This window comes from Andrographis paniculata, unplaced genomic scaffold (genome assembly GCF_009805555.1).
Source record: "Andrographis paniculata isolate CXL003 unplaced genomic scaffold, ASM980555v1 Contig86END, whole genome shotgun sequence".
Taxonomy (NCBI): Eukaryota; Viridiplantae; Streptophyta; class Magnoliopsida; order Lamiales; family Acanthaceae; genus Andrographis; species Andrographis paniculata.
Genome location: NW_026137624.1, coordinates 544,935 through 567,223, shown reverse-complemented (window position 1 = coordinate 567,223; position 22,289 = coordinate 544,935).

Genomic DNA, 22,289 nt, shown 5'->3' with positions numbered 1-22,289 from the left:
CTGAAACCTTCTTCCTCGTCGTCTTCTTCACCTCTTCGCATATGGCTAACCAATACGTCCCCACTCTTCCTTTCAATAGGGCTGACCCCTCAGTGCCTTCTGTGGCTTCGAGGGTTCTAACCCCTACCGTACGCCTTTACTGCACCACCACCGAAGATGCTGATCGTATGAGATCCGTTATCTCTCAGGTTTCTCCGATCATCGTTAACGATGCTGCGTTCAAGCCAGAACATCTTCTGGACAGTATCAGAACTCATCTCACTGATCCAAAAGACACCTACCGTAAATGGTACCCACGGCTTCTCCCCCACTTTGAAGAACAATGGAAAAAACAAGGCATTGACAAGGCCATACTCCTTTCAACACAACCTCTTTATCTTCACGAAAAAGCTTTACTAGCGATGGCGGCCTTTTGGCATTCCCAGATGGGTGTATTCTTCCTCCCTGCCGGTCCTATCGGCCCGACCCTGATGGACGTAGCCGTCATTGTGCATTTGCCAATTGTAAGCGATGACCCTGTTCTAACTTCTTTTGAGGGCCGAGGGCCTTCACCCAACCATGCTGGTTGGGCCCTGGCCAAGCTCCCTAAAAAAGAAAGAGGCTGGACTAATTTTGTTAACAAATATCAGGGTAAGGAAGGCACCTCTGTTTCCGAACTGGAACACACCACATTCCTTCTCTTCTGGCTCTGCAGGTATACTTTTTCCTTTCGAAATCTCTTTCGTAATTTCAAAGTTAGATGTTATGGTTGAATCTCTTTTCTTTTCTTTACAGATACATCATTCTTTCCCCTTCTAAACTCGTCCTCTCTACCCAAGTCGATCTGGCCATTCAATTGGCTTGCGGCCATTCTTTTTCATTGGGAACCCTATTTTTGGCTAACCTCTTTGAAGGTTTAACCTGAGTGAGCACCCGTTTAACTAATAGCAAGAAGGCAGACACAGTAGCTTTGGGACCATTTTGGTTCCTGGAATTGTGGCTCCGTCTGTACTTCCCCACTGTGTTCTTTGGCCGACTTCCTATCGCTCCAAACCCATACAGGTCCATCGGTTATGCCTTGGCCAGATTAACCCCTAATTCCTCTTATCTATATCCATCCGACCCTGTCATCGCCCAAATTCTGACTGAGGATCGTAGCAACTCCCGCTTCTATGTCTACGAAACTCTTATACAATATTCAACTAATCTTCTTTTACTTCATCCCGACACACCTCATTCCCGAACTCCTCCTGATCCTCTTCCTCATCCGACCTATTCTTTCTCTTGGGATGTTTCCATGAAACCCCGATCTCTATTTTCAAGTAAGAGGTCGGACAAGAAAAACCACAGATTATTTTACACTTAAAATTATCAACCCCAATTTTTGGCCCGACAGTTCGGTTGCTGTCAGGGCATACTGAGACCACTGGCCCGATCTCACCTTATACCTCAAAGCCCAGAAGGGCTAGTGATCCCCGAACTTATCCCAACCTACGTTTCCCACCTCACCGACTACATCACCTCCAACTCATACTTACCTTTCAGCCTAAAACCTTCAGCGACCGAAGCATTTCCTGCTTGGTGGTCGGCCACCTGGTCTTTGATTGCTCCCTCGACCGACCAATTGGTTGGGAAACTTGCCCCACCCCCAGTCTTGGCGCTTGGCTCTCCTCGATTGGCCGCTGCCCCGAGAAGAAAAACGCAGACGCCTGCTATAGGCGGGTCTGGGGCAAAGAAGCAAAACCAGAAGGTCGCCCCTACCATTGACAGGCAGGTCATCGAGGAATATTTGGCATCTCTGCTAGTAGATACCAGCGGGATGCCAAAATATTTGAGGAAACAATTTGGTAAGTCTGTTCCCTTCTATATTTCATTTTCCGTGCAAACCCTTCTTAACTAAAAAAATTTCTGTTTCAGAGGGCCCTTCGTTGCCGCCGACCAATGCCCTATCTATTTCTCACCCGACTAAACATCAACCAACCATATCTCAATCGACTGCGGCGCAATCACCTATCAATCTGACGTCGTCTCAGTCAACCTCCGTCCCGACCACACACCAAACAACTACGGTATCGGCCGCAAACCAACCAACTTCGGTCCCGACCGCAGACCACCCGACTGCAGTCTTGACCATAGACCAACCGACCGCGGTCCCAATCGCAGACCAACCGACCATCACACAACCGACTCCCATGCAAACTGAGGTAAGTATTTCCTAATATTCCTTAGAAAAAAAAATATTTACTTCAACCTTTAACTTCAACTCTCTAACTGTAGGCACACCGATCGGAGGAATCGACGGGAAGGCAAATTATTCTTCCACCACCTCCAGCGTCTGATGTGGTCGCGGCGACGCCCGACCAACTCATCGCCTTCCCCGACCAAGTTGCGGAACCATCACAGGTAATTGTCAAAATCTTTCCATATTGTTCTTTTACAAAACCTCTGACACTTGTAATTTATTCCAACCAGGAACCTGTTGTAATTGCGGTGGTGCCCGAACCCGACCAGGTCGCAGAATTGCCCGACCCAGTCGTAGCACCACCCGACCCAGTCGTAGCACCACCCGACCAAGCTGCTGAAGCACTACCCTTACAACCAGCCGTTCAACCAGTCGATGAGGTTCCTCCTATTGCTCCTCAACCAGTCCAACCGAACCCACCGCCTCATGATATAGAGGAAATTTCCTCTTCAAAGTCGGGCGAGGCGTCAGTCAATTTTGCCCCAAGGGGTTCGGTTAGTATTCTCTCTTATCCATTTTCTAATTTTTCCCCTCATTTCTTGTTTAACACTCTTTGTTTAGGGAAAGGAACTAGCCGTCGCCCATCGCCTTCAACCGGGGGACTAGTCGGTTGCTGGCCCGACAACTCATCACGGTGCCTCCACAACGTTCCAACTCATGGCCCCTTCCGAAGCCACGGCCGCCCTAAATCAGGTAAACTTTAACCTTACATCGTAATGAGTTCACCATGTCTCCCCAACTTACTATCTTCCTTTTGCCTTAGGCTGCCCAATAGATGAATATTTTGGCCCGAGTAAACCTCCCGACTTCCATCAGATCTATTGTAGAACATTGCGCCGACTTGGCTTTTGTCGAATTGAGTGTAGCCGACCTCTGGGCTCTAATCCAGGTAGCAATAACCTTGTTGGTTCAACCCACGTTGGAATCAGGAGCTTCCCCCATCCTTGATCGGATGATGGCCAGGATCAGTGAACTTCAGGCCGAACTGCCTCTGATCCGCCCCCCATCATCCGAGGCCACTTCATCTCAGCCGACTGCGGACCCAACCAATCTTGTGGCAAACTTTAAGAAGGTCGATCAGGACCTTAGTCTTGCCAAGGCCAAGCTGGACGAACTCCAACAAGCGCGGCACACGTTATCGACTGAGATCTCCCAAAAAACGGAAAAACTTAGACGTCTCCAAGAACAACTGAAGTCCCTGGATGACAACATTCAGGAAGGGAGTCACTTGGTGGAGGCACATTGCCATACTCAAACGAGTCTCTGCGAGCAACTCCAAACAGCTATATAAATGAGACTCGTTCAGAGACACCAGGAAACTTATCAGCGTCGGCGGGCCACCAAGTCGGAGCTAAAATGGACCGACCTCCGAACTGCTTTAAGAGCCCTGCTTTCTATGTAACTCCAATATAATTTGTATAGAGTTCCAGACTTAGTTTATATATTCCCGATTTTCATAACACAGATCCTATGTTCCTTGCGCTTTTACTAAGTCAGACATCAAAGACAGATCCATATTTTTTGCACATTTAATAAACCACCTAAATTAAAGATCACAACAGCAATATAAACTCCATACCTCTTATTGCAAATATCATCATCCCTCACATTATTACTCAAAATGGTTTCTCCTCGCACTCGCGTCCCTTCGTCCAACTGGCAAGGTTCTCTGCAACCATTCCTAGTAGGAAAACACCCTATAGGTCATCATGCTGAAGACCTGATACAGGTACTGAAACAACTAGTCTTTAAATTTAGGTTCTCTGGCAGAGGTAAAAAAACCATACATCGTACGATCGACTGATGGAGCGTATATCCACCGGATATGAACCCTTCACCGACATACTCACTCGTATATCTGACCTTGATCATCATCTGGACATGATAGACCATCATGTTTCTGCAATTCTCCCAGACCTCAGTTGGAACAACCTTTTCCAGCAGCGAAGATCAACACTCTCCAGACTGCGCGTCCTTGTTGAACGAGAGAATCAATCTCCGCAAGATATGAAGGCCCAGACTGAACAGGATCTTCAAGATATGCAAGATCAGTGGGATCGCTACCGCCTGGACTTGGACGACCTCTTGGATGAAGAACCTGACATGGTTTCTGCGAGCTGGGATGAAACCTCCGACCCAGAAGACCTCTACCCTTATGATGCTTAAAGGTTCAAACCCTTCAAGGGTTCCTAAATTTTATAATAAGAATTAATGACAATGTCCTGAAAAGGCAGGGTAATACCTTTTCAGATACTTAGCATTAGTATTCTCATGTACCAACTTTCCTTCTTGATTTATGATAATAAAAGTTCCATTCCCAATCACTTTATGAATGATGAAGGGACCTTCCCAGTTGGGAGACCACTTCCCTAATTGATCCACCTTTTTATAGGTAGCATAATTGTCTTCCAGACCAAATCCCTTTCTGCAAAAACTTCAGGGAATACTTTTTTTCCATAGTATTTCACCCTAATTTCACTCTGTCTAACCACTTGATCCAAAGCGTTTAATCGATCTGTATCCACTTCTTCCAATTGTTGCCACATCCTTTGTGCATACACCTTGTCAATACACGCTGTTGTATTAGTCACTCTGGGTGATGGCACAACAAACTCCGCAGGTAAAACAGTATCTTGCCCGAACGTTAATTGGTATGGAAAAAATCCAGTAGAAGTATTTCTACTATTTCGGTGGGCCCACAATGCCTGAGACAACAATGTGTACCATTTCTTTAGATTTTCTTCCACCATTTTCCGGATGATGCCAATAACAATTTTATTTTCCGCTTTGGCCAACCCATTCGCCTGTGGGTAGTATGGTGAAGAGTGATGCAATTTAATATTAAATTTGGCCAAAAACTCAACAAATTTCTCCCCAGTAAACATCAACCCTTGATCGGTTGTAAGAGTATGCGGAATCCTAAATCGATAGACGATGTGGTTAAGCACGAACTCAATCACCTCTTTCTGCTTTGCATTCTTCAAGGAACTGCCTCTACCCATTTGGTGAAGTAGTCAATCGCCACCAAAATGAATGAGTGTTGCTTCGATGAGGTCGGATGAATTTTCTCAATTACATCCAATGCCGAGCTTTGAAAGGCCACGGCTTAACCATCGTTTGCAATTCTACGGTTGACAGATGATTTAACGGACCATGGCTCTGGCATTCCTGGCACCCCTTAGCAAATCTGATACAATCATCAAAAATTTTTGGCCAATAAAATCCCATACGATGAATAGCCCATAGCATATTCAATCTCGCTCGGTGCGCCCCACAAATTCCACCATGGACCTCTTCCATTACTTTAATGGATTCCTCAGGCCCCAGACACCTCAATAAAACTCCTTCAATAAGCTGGAAGCGTAAGGCTTTCAACCGAATGCCCACAGGAGTCGCAGAACTTGGTGATTCCAAATACACCATAATTTCTGTTCTCCAATCAATCCCGGAGTCGGTGCTACCGATCATTTGCTGGCAGGCATTCTGAGCCAAATTATCCGCCAACCGATTCTCTGTTCTTGGTACATGCTCAAAAACTACTTCGGCAATTCTGTATAACATATGGAATACCAAATCTCGGTATCGACGCAGATGGGGATAATTACAAGCGTACCGTTTTAACACTTGGTTGATGACCAGTTGAGAATCTCCACAAATTAGGATGGATTGTACTCCTTTAGCGATGAGTGCTTCCAAAACCAAAATCAGTGCTTCGTATTCTGCAGAGTTATGAGTCTTCTCTTCCATTTGAAGCTGCAAACTAATTTTACTGGCTCCTGGTCCTTCTAGTATCACTCATGCTCCTGACTTTCCTTTTGAACGAGAACCATCAAAAAATATTTTCCAAGGACTGGTGCTTATATATGGCACTACTTTGTTTTCTAATGATTCATCACCTGCAAATTCAACCAATAAATCGGCTACAACTTGCCCTTTCACCGCTTTGATAGGCCGATGTCGCAACGCAAAAGGAGCCAACTTGATAGCCCATTTCATTAATCTTCCCTGCATGGTTGGTCTGTGCAGAATTAATCTGATCAAATCTATTTTAGAAACCACCTCGGTTTCTCTTGGCAAAATATAATGCTCCAACCGAGTACACGCAAAAACTAAAGAATAGCACATTTTTTCGGGCATAGTATAATTCAACTCTGGTCCTGCCAAAGTTTTTCTTCAATAATAAATGGTTTTTTCTTTACCATCTTCCCATTCTTGCACCAACAGACTACTCACAACATCAAAGCTGTTCGCAACATACAGCCGAAGGGGTCTGTCTCCTCTTGGGGGAACCAACACAGGTGGTTTAATAAATGCCTCCTTGATTTCTTCTAACGCCTTTTGCTGCTCCTGACCCCAAGAAAAATCAGCCGCCCTATTCCGCAGCAACTTTGTGATAGGTTTTAATTTCCCTGCAGCATTGGATATAAAACGCCTCAGGTAATTTACCTTTCCCAAAAAACTTTGCACTTCCTTGACCGTCCGAGGTGACCGCATTGTCAGAACAACCTTGGCTTTGTTTGCATCAATTTCTATCCCTTTTTCATGTACTAAAAACCCCAGGAAATTTCCTACCGAAACTCCAAAGACACATTTCGTTGGGTTCATTTTCAGGTTGTACTGCTTCATCCGTATAAAAGCATTTTTCAAATCAACCAGATGGGTGTCAAAGTCGGTAGACTTAATGATCACATCATCAATGTATACCTCCATTGACTGGCTGATCTGATAATGAAAGATGGTATTCATTGTCCGTTGGTAGGTTGCTCCAGCATTCTTTAAACCGAATGGCATAACCGTCCACTCGTAGATTCCTAAAGCACCTGGACATCTGAACATGGTTTTGGGTTATCTTCTTCTGCTAACGAAATTTGATTATACCCTGCGTATCCATCCATCAAACTTAAAATTCGATGCCCTGCTGCCGAGTCGATCAACATGTCTACTATGGGCATGACATATTCATCTTTTGGAGTGGCGAGATTAAGATCTTTGAAATCAATGCAGATTCGAATCTTTCCATTTGTCTTGGTTACCAGAACAATATTGGCTAACCATTCTGCATATCGACATGGTCGAGTGAATCCAACCTTCAACAGCTTCTCGATTTCTTCTTTGATCTGGGGCATCAATTCTGGACTCACCCTCCTTGGTGGTTGCTTATACGGTTTAAACCCTTTCTTAATAGCCAACCTATGTTCTATCAAATTGCACGCCAATCCGGACATTTCAGAGTAATCCCATGCCATACATTCCTTATGATCCCGAATTAACGCTACCATTCGCTCATGTTGGTTTTTTGACATAAACCACTTACCCTGACCATCTTTGGTATCTGTTCGGTTCCTACATTATACTCAATGAGAGGATCCTGACTTGACAAAGAAGTTTCTGTCTTTTCCAAGAGATCAGGCCAGCGAAAACCTTCTCCCTCTCCAACATTATTGTTGGAACCTTCACTATTATGTAACCTAACCATTAATTGGTTTAAATAAACTGCCTAATCAGCTTATCACATTTATTTATTTCTTCCATAACTAAACTTAAATAAATAAAAAGTTTTTGGCTAACAATAGAGCCATAATACAAAAGATTGTTTCTAATGAAACACATAACCCTGCGCAGTGAGCTTACAGCCCTTCCAGGGATACTCATCTACCACAGTTGTCCGTGAAATCGGCCGTACATACTCTGAATAAAGCACCGACTCTTCCACACCTTCTGTAGAATCGAACGGATTGGTACTGGCTTCCATGGCGAATACCTAGTCTCCTTCCCAAAACATGATCTATTGATGGAGAGAAGAAGGCACGCATTTGGAAGCGTGAATCCAGTCTCGCCCCAATAAGACCGAATAAGTAGTGTTGGCATCTACCACGAAGAATACTGTTGAGATCACCTTTGGTCCGACCTCAATGGGTGCCACCATCGTCTCTTCTGGTTTGGTTGGTTGTCCCGTGAAGCTTGTCATCTCAATATCTACTGGAGACAGGTCGCCAATCCCTTTGCCCAATTTTCTCAGGGTTTTAAGAGGCATGACGTTGAAAACAACCCCATTATCAATAAAAACTTTGTTAATCAGCTTACCACATATGTGAGCGTTAACATACAGTGGTTTTAAGTGCGGGATTGCTCCTTCTGGTATAGGCGGAAAAACCATAGGTGGGGGTCAGCCAGTCATCGCCGCCCACTCTGGTTCTTCTTCTTCCTCGAACTTTGCCCATATGGGCTCTTCTTCTACGTCGTCGAACCATCGCATATTTGTCATCCTGACTTCGAATCCGGCTTTATCAATCTTCATTATCTTACTGCGCAAAACCTTCGTTTCTTCTAGAGCAAAGGACCCGAAGACTATCTAAGGCGTCTCTTTTTCAGCATCTTCTATTTCAGGATCAATGTTGATCCGTCTTCAGAACTGACACCGAAAACACTTGGCCTTCTTGATAGGCTTTTGGTCTGCCAGTGCTCCTCTAGTCGGTCGCTCGAGCTTTTCCTTTTGGGTGACGACTCATTCTTCTCCTTCCCTTTATCTACTCGTTTTCCATGCCGAGCCGCATACTGTGCTTAGCATTACGAATTTGTGTGCGATTCATACCTGAAAATCGGGGATCTATGTCTATTGGTAGAGGCTTTCTGTTTCGGCTCCCTCTGTCATGAACTGGCTGTGGTTTGCGCGTTGGTCGGTCTCGAACCACAACTTTATCCTTCAACTCCACTTCGAAGGACCCATCGTCTTTATCCCATTTCTCCGCCACTCTGGTTTCGCAAACTTTGAACTTGTCTTCCTAATCGTGTTCCCGTTATTTGGGCTTGCGCTCCTTTCGCTTGGTATTTTCCTCACCATTTGGGTATCTTGTAAAGAACGCAGGGAGATCACAACAGTAGTCACTTTTGGAAACGGCTGGTGTTCCACTCCCATTGTTACATACTTGAATCTCCCTGCTCTGATAGCCTTCTGTATTTCCTTCCGGAAATGCGTAAATTGATTAGTGTAATGCGTAAAAGAATTATGCCACTTACAGTATGGCCTCCCTTTTATCTCTTCTTTCGTTGCTAAACGCTGCCCTTTAGGAATGCGAATTTGCCCGTCTGCTAGTAGAATATCAAAACTTTCGCCTGCTTTAGACGCATCAAAGGTCGGTTGTTCCTTCTCTTCTGTCCCCGGAAGGGGCTTTAGTTTGGAACACACATACGGCTTGCCGCTCACAATTTCAGCCGCCATTTCTTCAATGATGTTTCCCTGCTCATCATCTGGCGCATACATTTCTGTATCGACGCTGGCCATCTGTTGAACCCCGTTCCGTCGGAAATTATGATCTTTTTCTCTAAAGAGAGATTCTAGCCTTCCTGCTTTGGAAGCCAGACTGGCCAGATCCTGAATATCGTGGGCTGTCAACGCATCCCGCAGTCTGTTGTGCATATTCCTGACCACTAAATTGGTCATCTCGCTTTCTTCATGATTGTCGGGCACCGTCCCTTCATTAGACGTATCTGCTCTATAAATTAATAAGCAGTCTCTTCTGGCATCTGCCGGATCTCTAAAAGATCTGCGAGCGAGACCGTTGGGAGTGGATTAAAGAATCTTGCATGGAATGCGGCCTCCAGACCTTCCCAAGTTTGCAATTGTCCTGGTGGTAAATTAGCGAACTATGAAAAAGTGGTTCTTGTGAGCGATAATCCAAACAACTGTAATTTGTAAAACAAATTATTGCCCACTTCCCCCAATTGAGCCGTGAAGCGTCCCACATGCTCAATGGTTGATGCTCCATCTTCTCCTCAAAACGAGTGAAAATCGGGTGGTCTGTAATTCCTCGGAAGGGGGTGCTCATTGATGACTCTTTCTGGGAATGGCCTCTGATATGCTGGTCTGTTGACCGTCTGAGGATTCATTCCAAAATGCACTCTCAAGACTTGATCAATGTCTTCCGGATCTACCTTGGGTGGAACAGGTCAAATACAAGAATGGGATTGTGAGCCTGTCCTCCCAATCTTTCTTCTCTGGGGTCGGTTGGTTCGACCCTAACACCCAGTGGAACATTATTTGGGTATGTGAGATGAGTCTTTCCCCTGTCAACCCTAGTGGCAGTAGCACTTGGAAAAGTGCTATCCACGAAAGATGGCCCCGCAAAATTTTTCTGTAATCTGGATGGTGATGACTCTGGCGGTGTCTGGGTGAGTTGTAGAGTAACCCTTGATAATGCCTGATTTAGCACATTTTGCATAAGGTTTTGTTGCTCCCGCAATATTTTTTGCTCACGCAACATGTTTTGCATCGCTTGATTTTGCTGATTGTTCAATTGTTGAACATAAGACACACAGTCAGCAGGTGCTTGAAGTGTTTCCTCTGCATTTGGCATGACAGGTGGTGAAACAGTTTCTCCCATCGGTGCTGAAGATGCTTGAGGCTGTGAGCCTGCCATATGGATCCTTCCGATAATTCGGCCGGACCTCAATCGTATGAAGTTCTCTGTTGACGTAAGATCAACAATCTTGCCTTTCTCCCACTGTGGTCGCCAAATTGTTGATGTAATTTTTCAACAATTAAAAGTAAAATCCGAAAATAGGAAATTATCTTTGAATTTGATATAATTAGTGCCTGAGATTAGGAATCTCTAAACACTGTAGGATACATAAATAAAATAGAAAAATAAAACTACAAACTGGAAAATAAAGTGGTGATCCCCAAAAGAAATTCTCTTGAATTTGATGTCGATTGAAGATGGTTTCTTAGGTCAGGAACAGACCTATTTAAAACCCTTTAAAGAAACGGTTTGAACTGCCGTCTGGTCGGTTACAGCAACCGCTATCAACCGCCAAGAAAGTTCTCTTCTGTCGACACGTGTGTTAACCGACTCACCAAGTCGTGCCTTCAAACCCGCTCATCAGTTGAAACTTCCCTCAACTGTCCAGGAACTGCTCTTTCGCCCGACCTGCACATCTGCTGCTTCTTTGCCCGACCTGATTGTGTCCGACCTCATTGCCCGACCTTATCACGCCCGACCTTATCTTGCCTCATCTCCGTACCGGACCTTATCATGCCCGACCTTCGAGCTCGACCTGATTACGTCCTACCTCAGTACCCGACCTTATCGCACCCGACCTTCAATCCCGACCTTATACCGTCTTACCTCTGTGCCCAACCTTATTACGCCTGACCTTTGAACTCGACCCGACCACGTCCGACTTCAATGCCCGGCCTTATTACGCCTGACCTTTGAGCTCGACCCAACAACGTCCGACTTCAGTGCCCAACCTTATTACGCCCGACCTTTGAACTCGACCCGACCTTTGCACCCGACCTTGTTACACCTGAGCTCCGTGCCCGACCTGATCACACCCGATATTTGCACCCGACCTTGTTACACCTGAGTTCCGTGCCCGACCTGATCACACCCGATCTTTGCACCCGATCTTGCTACACCTGAGCTCCGTGCCCGACCTGATCACACCCGATCTTTGCGTCCGACCTTGTTACACCTGAGCTCCGTGCCCGACCTGATCACACCCGCTCTTTGCACCCGACCTTGTTACGTCTGATCTGCCTTTTCCCGAGGAAACTTCTTTCTTAACAACGTTTATATTCGAACTTTTGAAAGCCCATTAAACTTGAATAAATCTTAACCTAATTTGGTAGGCCCATTCTCGAAAATCCTACCTATCGTTTTTTTTTTTTTTTTTTTGCTCAACAAAAATATTATAATAAAATGAGCTAAACCTATACTTTTAAATATGGATCTACAAATAAATTAAAAAATCAATAATTACGGATATATGTATTTGAAATAATAAATTTTAAAAAATATACAATACTTTTTTCTATAAATTGTATACAAAATATTATTTATGTAATATTTGTTTGTTTTATTTTTGTATGAATAATAAATACTAACAATTTTTATTTTAAAATAAAATAAAATACATATATACAAATATTCATACAAAATAAAAACTTTCTTTTATAATAAAAATGTAATATGAAAATAAAAATAAAAAAATTATATACATAATAAAAATTTTCGCTTTTACGACTTAATGATAAATCAATTCTCCAACAATATGAAAACTTAATTACAATACTACAACAAGAAAATTTTAACTCTAAAATTTTAAAAAAAAAAGTAAAAATAATATAAATAAAAATATAATTTAATTTACAATTATAATCAATTACGAATAAGAATTTAAATTATACTTAAATATTTTTATGCATAATAAAATATATTTTAAATATATTACAAATAAAAAAAATCACTTGTGAATGTTTATAAGTAAGAGCGACTGACTCATCTGGCAAACAACTTTTGGATATTTAGAAAACAATCTTTTTCATCTCAACTTTAGGCCTCTTGCTCATATACTAAAAATGTTGCGCAAAAATAGATAAAAAAAAAAAAAAAAAAAAAAAAAAAACAAACAAACAAACCAATTTAAAAATAACAAAGAAAAATAATCTAGAAATTTTTAAAGAGAAAATCAAAAAAGAAAATATAATCAATAAGAAAGGCAATAAACAATCCAAAAAAATTGAAAGAAGATAAAAAAGAAGTAAGAAAATTTATTTGAAAATAGAAAGAATAATTTTCAAAACTGTAAATACTTAACACAATCAAAAATAGTATGAAAAAACGGTAAAAATTAGTTTTTCCCATTAACATTTAATTAAATACTTACTTCAAATATTTATTCTAAAAGAACAGTAAAATCACATAATTTCTAAAAGCTATTTGCAAAACTACCTCATTTATAAAAGCTAAATATAATATATATATATATATAAATTAATACATGAGTTTGAGTATATATGTGATATATCAAATTTATATATTTAATATTAAAAATTAATAATAAATATATTTAATTTTAGTATTGTTGAATTTTGACCAAGATCTTACCTGTGGCGATGACCCGACCCGTGGCCCAATTTCCCCCAGTCAGATCCCAGCCGCCCATCCTAGGGTTCTAATCCTAGTCGTCTGTTGTATTGATATATATATATATATATATATTGATGCCTCTCTCATTTGCAACGCAACTACTGATAGTCCTTCTCACCCAAAAAAAGGGTTCTCTGTCGCGATCGTTCTTCATCTTCTCTGGTGTATCTCCGACATATGTTTTCCGGCGATATTCAGGCCTTTATTATGTGGGACATTGGGGAGTGTTTGGCGAGGTTTATACGGTCCGATTCATCCAAATCGTGTTGTTCTATTCGAGGGTTTGGGTTTCTTCTTTTTGGGTAGGAGATAGGCTCATCGGATGTCCGTTGGCTGTCGCTAGAGCAGCTCTTCCTTCCTATCAGTTGCTTTGTTCGATAAAGTTAACTGATTTTAAATCTGAGCTACATTAGTGTGTTGTTTGTGTTCCATTTGTGTTACGCTTTGTTTGTGTTCTTTAATAAAGTTCTTGTTGTTTCTTTCAAACTTGTTTTCGATTTAGTATTTTCGATCCTAAAACTAACAGTGGTATTAGAGCTATAAGGTTTTTTTTTTGTTAAAATCGAAAACGCAAGTTCTTGGGTGTTCCTTCGTTGTTCTTCAAAAGAGTTGATGTGCTTTGTTATTTCTAAATCATAAATGGAAAGATCTTTTTTTCTCGACAAAAATTATTATTTCTGGATTCAGCTCAGATTATAAATTTTGTTCTGTTAGTGAACAATTTTTTTTAAAAAAATTCTTCAACAAACAGTTTTTTCTTATTAAACCTGTTATACATTAGTTTTGTCAAGTTTTGAAAATAGGTTTTTAAAATATGTTACAAACAGATTTTTGCTTATATAATTTGTTCTGTTCTTTTTTTTAAAAAAGAAGTGTGTTTTAGCAAGCGAAGAAATTATTAGTAAAAACAAAAGGAACAAATATTTGTTCTCTGTATTAAACTAACATTTGTTTTAGTTTTTTTTCCAAAGCACGGCTTAGACAGGCCTCAAAGAATCAGCACTGGGTGTGAACTCATTGGTAGTTCATATAAGATATTTCATAATTTTGAAAAACCTATTGGTAAAAGGCTTAACCCTTCCCTTTTATGTGATATATGTGTTTTTTATGTGAAGTTGAAACCCGGTGTGGTTTAGTCACTGCTGATTGCAGTTTTAGGAATCTTGATTGATATTTTAATTCCTATGATTTACTTTACTGCAATAGTGGGTTGCTGACTGTAGCCATAGGTTAATTCTTTTTGTGAATATCCCTATTTGTGACTTGTTTGTTGTGGTTTTAAATTGTTTTGGGGAAAACAGTTGGTCTTGTGTTTTTATGCAGTGATTATTGTATGTGATATTGCTTGTTCATTTTTTGTTGCTTGTTGTGTTATTTGTTCTTGGGTGTAAGGATTTTGAAAAAAAAAAATGTCTATTTGTATTTTTCTATATGGAAACATAAAATGAAAGGTTTTTTGATTACTCAAAAAGTTTTTACGGAAATTGGTGGAAATTATGCTGCAACTGTTTCTGATGAACGCAAAGCAGAAATAGATGAGCAAGCACATTCCTTTATAATCATGAATCTTGTTGATTCAGTGATTAGAAAAGTTGGAATGGTTAAAACTGTAAAAGATTTATGGGAAAGATTAGACTAATTATATACTAAAACATCTTTGCCAAGTAAATTGTATTTGTTGGAAAGATTTTTTAGCTTTAAACTTGATTTTCAAAAGAGCATTGATGAAAGTTTAGACATTTTTCAGAAATTAATACAAGACATAAAGTTGACTAGGGATACTACTATTGATATTTACAGTCCTATTGTCTTGTAAATGCTATACTTAATTCTTATTCAGACGTAAAATCTACTATTAGATATGGTAAAGGCAATATAACTTTGGATGTTGTTATAAATGGTTTGAAAAGTAAAGAATTGGATTTAGCTATTAATAAAAGTCATAAGTCTTAATCTAGTGAAGTCATGTATACCAGAGGTAGATCTCCTCATAGGAAAGGTAAGGCAAATCAAAAGGGTAGGAATAAGAATTCCCAAAACAATAATAATAATAATAAAGGGAAGAAGACTTATAGCAGGAAGTCTAGGTCTAAGTCTAGAAACTCCGAAAGAAAGTTTTTTGGTTATGGAGAAGTTGGACGTTATGTAAAATAATATACTAAAATAGCTGGGTCTAGGAACAAACAACAAGCTAATGAGAATGTCATGTACACTTTTGATTTTCAAAACTTTGGTGATGTGTATATGGTGAAATCTGATTGTTGTAATTGGAATTCATTGTGTATGAATGAGTGTTAATTCATTCATCTTGGACTTATCACATGACACCCTTAAGAAAAGTTTTTTCAAACTACAAAACACTAAATAATTGCACGGTTTCTATGGAAAATGATAAAATTTGTAGAGAAGGTGTTGGCACCAATCGTCTTAAATTTGAAACCAATTTTGTGTTAGTTTTAAATAATGTGAGACATGTCCCCGATTTTTGCAATAATTTATTGTCTTGTGTGGGTTCAGAGGATATAAGGTTGGAAGGTAAATGGAGGAATGGTTTTATGAAAGTTTTGAAAGGTCTTTTAGTTGTTTTCAAAATTGGAAGAAAAAATAACTTGTATGTCACTAAGGTGGAGCCTGTTTTAGATTCTGATTTTTCAAATAAAGTGTGTGATGATAAAACTGAATTATGTCATAAAAGGCTTGGGCATATAAGTGCTAAAGGTTTAGAAATTTTACACAAAAATGATTATAGGGAGAATGTGTGTATGAAAAACAACAGAGAGTCCAATTTCCTAATGGTTCAGCTCCTAAATTGATTAAATCATCTCATATATTGGAATATATATATATATATGCTGATGTGTGGGGCCCTTCTAGTGAGCCCACACATGGTGGTAGTAGGTACTTTCTTTCTATTATTGATAACTTTTAAGAAAAGTTTGGGTATTTTTTATGAAGAACAAATCTGATGTTTTCAAAATATTCAAATAATGAAAAGTTTTGATTGAAAATCAAACCGGGCAAAAAATTAAGTTTTTAAGGACGGATAACGGCCTTGAATTTTGTAATCAATTGTTAGATTCTTTATGTGTTGAGCATGGTAGTGTTAGGCACAAAACAGTCACTTACACACCCCAAAAAAATGGGGTGGCTAAGAGGATAAATAGAACTTTTTTAGAAAGAGTTAGAAGCAAGTTGGTTTCCTTGGGTTTGACTAAAATATTTTGGGGAGAGGCTGTTATAACAGCAACCTATTTAGTGAATAGGTCCTTATCGGTTCTCTTGAATGGGAATTGTACTGAATCCGTGTGGTTAGAAAAGCCTATTGATTTGTCAAATTTATTGGTGTTTGGTTGGGTTGCGTTTGCTCATATTCTAACTGATAAATTAGAACCTAGGGCAGAGAAATGTGTTTTTCTTGGTTATCTCGATGCTGTTAAAGGCTATAGGTTATAGATTAAAAATAGTCCTGGTTTTAAAATAAATGTAAGTCGTGATGTTACATTTAATGAGCTTGAAATGCCTTGTTTGATGAATGTGTTACCTGTTTCAACTTCTGAAATTGATAGTATGCAAAATAAGGTGGAGTTTGATGGTTTTTCATTGAAAAATGGTGAAAAAGACAATTCTAAAAATTCTGAAAATTTTGAAACGAATTTAAATCAATCTAAAACAGTTTTTCAATCTAAAAATATGGGTTCCTATTCTGATCATGTTGTGTTTGATAACCAATGTGCTGATTTTCAACAAGAAAATATTTGTGATCCTTTAAGTGATAATTTGAGTCAAAGTATTTCGAATAGACCCAAAAGAACTATTAAACAAGCTGTTAGATTTAATGATTTTGATTTGACTTCATATGTTTTTAGTGTATCTGATACACTTGATGGTAATGAACCAAAGTCATATTAAGAAGCAATCGATTCAAAATATAAAAATGAGTAGATTAAAGCAATGAATGATGAAATAAAGTCCTTACATGATAATAACACTTGGGTTTTGGTTAACAAACTTGAAAGTTGTTCATTGGTGGATTGTAAATGGATTTTTAAAGTGAAAAAAAAGGAAAATAAAATTAGATTTAAAGCTAAACTAGTAGCTAAAGGTTTTACCTAAAAATAGGGTATTGATTATTATGAAATTTTTTCTCCGGTTGTAAACTTTTCTACTGTTCGTATCATGTTTGCTTTAGTTGCTCATTTTAATTGGAATCTAAAACAACTAGATGTTAAAACTGCTTTTTTACATGGTGATTTAGATAAAAAAAGATTTATATGAAACAACCCAATGGTTTTATTGACAAAAATAAACCTAATTTTGTGTGTTTGTTAAAGAAATCTTTTTATGGCCTAAAACAATCACCTAGACAATGGAATTTAAAGTTTGATAATTGTATGAAATCTTTAAATTTTAATAGAAGTCAATTTGATCATTGTTTGTACTTTAAATAAGTAAATGATAAATTTGTTTCTTGTTGATTTATGTTGATGATATGCTCTTAATCAGTTCTGATGTGACTGTTATAAATCAAATTAATAAATGTTTGAGTGATCAATTTGATATGGTTTTAGGCGATGCAAAAGTTATTTTAGGCATGCACATAGAGAGAAATAGGGAAAAATCTATTTTGTTTTTAAATCAATCATCTTATGTGAAAAAGATGATTAAGCGGTTTAATATGGCTGATACCAAATCTGTTAGTGTGCCATTAGCTTCACATTTTTCTTTAAGTAAAAGTAAGTCACCTAAACACAAGTTGATTTAGTATATATGAAAAATGTACCATATTCAAATGCAATAGGTTCGGTTATGTACCTTATGGTTAGTACTAGGCTTGATATTGTTTATGTTGTGAGTTGTTTAAGTCGATTTATGTCAAATCCCCGTGTGGAATATTGGTGTGCTTTAAAGTGGCGTTTGAAATATTTGTGTGGCACAATGAATTTGTGTTTGAAATACTCTAAATCTGATTGTGGTGTGATTTTGAAAGGTTATGTTGATTCAAATTATGCGAATGATAAAGATAGTAGAAAATCGACTACTTCTTATGTGTTTACTTTGTGTGGAGCTGTTATTAGTTGGAAATCACAATTACAACATGATAGTTAGAAATCGTATGCGTTAAATGTTCATATTATATGCGATATTTGATTGATTTTGATTGGATTCTACCTAATTTATATGCGTATTGTTTATTTGCTGTGTGCAGAGGGTAAATATCAAATTTGATGTAATTGGCTTTGCACTACCTAGTTAGTAATGGCCATGACTAACTATACCCTCATGACATGAAAATTTAATTAAAGGCCCAAAAGCCGAACTACAAAATAATTAGCGCAAAAATAAAATAAAAAGGCGGAGTCACACGCAAAAAACGGGAGAACGGCCAAAAGTAGATACGCACAAGAGTAGGAGACTGACAGAATCATAGATCGCGCATGAGCAAATCGACAAAGAAGATTTTCCCTCCCACTATGACTTTATCTTTCTGTTTTGTTCTTTGTTATTTGATTATGGAGTTGATACTTTTCTGGTTTGAGGGGTGATAAAGTTTTCATTCTTTTGTATTGGAGATTCTTATTTTTTTTTTTTATAGAAGTTCTTTTTTATTATCAATATTTGTCTAATTCTGAGAATAACGTTTGTGAGTGTTAGATTGATTGAATATTTTGGTACCGATATTTGAATTAATCTGATAATCTAAAGTCAATTCAGGTAGAATATCCGTAATTATATTCGCACTTGAATAGGTGACAACCGGGTTGAATAGTTCCTTCCCGGGGTTATACAATCAAATCTAATTGCTATTCTTAGGTAATAATTGTTTTGAATTGGGTTTTTCTAAATTAGAATGCGATTAGGCAATATATCTTACAGGCGCACCTAGATTTATTTGCTTAATTAGGGATAGTTAATGGTCGTACCTTAATTACCTACAATGTAAGGCAAAATTGGTTGTCAGAGGTTGTTGATAACTATAACCAATTTATTCATACTTTAATAAGAATTAACTTTATTGAATTAATGATAAAACACAAGTTCCATAACTGCATCATCCCTTGAGCCAGACATCCCCTTGATAGCTAGTTCCCCATTGATTTAATTGTTTTGTTATTTTGTCTTCATTAGATAATAAAAGAAAATTCCCCATTTTATTTATTGCATTAGAATGCGAAAGAGTAAATCACGGAATAGGTGAAATATTTGATTGACCACGCGAAAGGTCAATTTTTGGCGCCGTTTCCGGGATTGGCGCTTTGTTTTACTCTTTTGTGTTATTTTTATTTATCCTTCTGTTTATGCTCCGTTCTTTTCGTATAGGTGAACTGATATTTAATCTTGAGATTGATAAGTTAGAGCGAAAGCTGCGAAAGGAAGCCAAACAATGAAAAGCTGCTCAAGTTGCAAAGCTGGCAGAATCTTTAAACCACCCTAGAATCTCTAGCTCTAGTGACTCTGAAAGTGATCAAGAGAATGTCATGGCTGAGGATACCCGCACTTTAAGGGAGTTGGCTACTCCCAACTTGACACAACACCCTTTATGCATTAACTTTCCAACTCTGAATAACACTATTGTTTTTGAACTGAAATCTGGCTTAATTCATTTACTGCCTTCTTTTCATGGACTTGCAGACGAAGAACCTTACAAACACTTGCAAGAGTTCGACGTGGTGTGCTCCAGCATTCAGGTGTTACTGACGAACAGATCAAACTCAGAACCTTTCCATTCTCACTCAAGATGCTGCAAATGATTAGCTTTACTATCTCCCACCTGGAAACATCGATACATGGAATGACATGAAGAAGAAATTTTTGGAGAAGTACTTTCCAGCTTCTAGAGCTGTGATTCTGAGGAAGGAGATATGTGGCATCAAACAACAATCAGGTGAAACTCTCCATGAATATTAGGAGCGATGTTTAATAAGCTTATTATTAAATGTCCACAACATCAAATTCCTCCATAATTATTGATTCAATATTTTTATGATGATTTATCATTGATGGACAGGAACATCATCGATGCTGCAAGTGGTGGAGCTCTAGTGAATAAGACACAAGCACAAGCTTGGGATCTTATTGCGAGGATGGCTGAGAACATGCAATAGTTTGGCTCGAGAGATGTTGGACACACGAGCAAAAATAGTAATGACCATTCTATCCAATCGATGCAGCAACAACTTTCTGAGTTGACGAGCTTTGTTAGCAAGATGGTTGTGGAAAAATCTAACTCGAGTGTCTAGGTCAAAGCGTGTGGAATATGCACAAGTGCAGGCCACCCTATGGATGCATGTCCGACCCTCCAAGAAGGCTATGCAGCGGATGTAAACGCTGCAAACTATGGTGTGAATGGACCTCCAGTGTACAACGCGTACTCCAACACCTACAATCCAAGCTGGAGAGATCATCCGAACATGCGCTATGGAAATGCACAACAGAGTAATGCTCTTCACCCATTCGGAGCTACGCAGCAAATACAACAACCTCGTTTCTATGAAAAATAGCCACCCCAAGCACCCACAAGCAACTTCAGTCCGTCTTTGGAAGACTTGGTGAAGTCTATGGCTACCACTACCCTGCAATTCCAACAAGAGACCAAAAAGTTCCAACAAGAGATGATATCGAAAGTTGACAAATTACAAGGTCAGATCAATCAAGTGCCAGAGGAGGTAAGACAACTACGTGAAAAAGGAAAGTGGCCTGCTCAGCCTAAGCCAAATCCAACAAATATCAATGCCACTATCTGCAGTGATACGATGGTTGAATATCCTTCCCGACCTAATCCAAAGAATACGAGTTCTATAACAATCCGTAGCAGAAAGGAATTTGAAGGTTCACCTCCTATCTCAAAGGAACAGAATAAGGATCAGATTGAGATGGAGATTGAAAAAGAAGCTGAACTTCACGAAAAGGTACCTCCTAACTCTGTTCCTCCTACTGAAGCTAAATCAACTCCTTTTTCTAACAGGTTGAAGAAACCACAAAAGGCAAACAAACGAAAAGAGATGATGGAAATATTCAAGAAGGTGGAACTTAATATCCCGCTCCTGGAAGCTATCAACCAAATCCCCAAGTATGCAAAATTTTTGAAAGAACTGTGCATCAATAAGAGAAAATTGCGAGGGGATGAGTACATTATAGCGGGTGAGAACATTTCTGTTCTCAAAAGAAAGGTACCGCCTAAAACAGGTGATCCAGGTATGTTTTCTTTCCCTTGTAAGATTGGAAAAACTGAGAGAACTAAGGCTATGCTAAATCTAGGAGCTGCTATAAATGTTATGCCTCATCCGTCGCCTTCTCCCCCAGACAACGCTAGAAACATGCACGACACCACCTCTGGCACAACTCCGCTTCCGGCGCCTCCGTTCTTCCTCATCTCTTCTTCTTCGCCTCCTTCTCTTTCTTCTTTTTCCTTCTTCTTCTTCTTCCTCCCTCTTCTTCTTCCCCTTCTCCACTCCGCCGTGATTCCAACTCCGCCGCGATTCCATCTCCGCCGAACCAGACCACCGCAATTCTCTCTTTCTCTCTCTCCTCTCCCCTTCGCATTTTTCTTCTCCCTCATCCAACCTCTGGCACGTTATCTGCCGCGTCACCCTCCTCTTCCCAGAACTCCGTCATCTGCACCTCTTCTTCCTTCCCCCTTCTTCTTCTTCTTGCCTTCGTCCAATCGGACACCGGTTTGACCAACACAAACCGCTCTCCGCCGAGTCCAACTTCAGCCGCTCGATTCCACACTCTGCCAAGGCTGTCGCCAATCACCACATCCACTCCTCTAATTGGGTAATATTTCTTCATCTCTTTGCTCTAATTCTTTCAAATTTTGGAGATGAATTTATTGAGACTATGTGATTGTTATTTTGGAATCGAGAGTGAACTTCGGTCCTATGATAGGTGTTTTATAATGTTTTGGTGCGATGATCATTGATTATTTGGTTTGACTTAATAAGATTGATTGATTGCTTGCATAGATATGTGCTACTCATTGATTATGTTCAAGGTATTGACATTCTGGAATTGCAATTTAATGTCGGTTATAAGTGCATTATGGGATAGGTGATTCAATGGGCCGTTAGTTGTTTGATTTGTTCGATTTTGGGATACTCTAAGTTGGCTTAGTTGATGGGAATGAAGTTGAACTGACT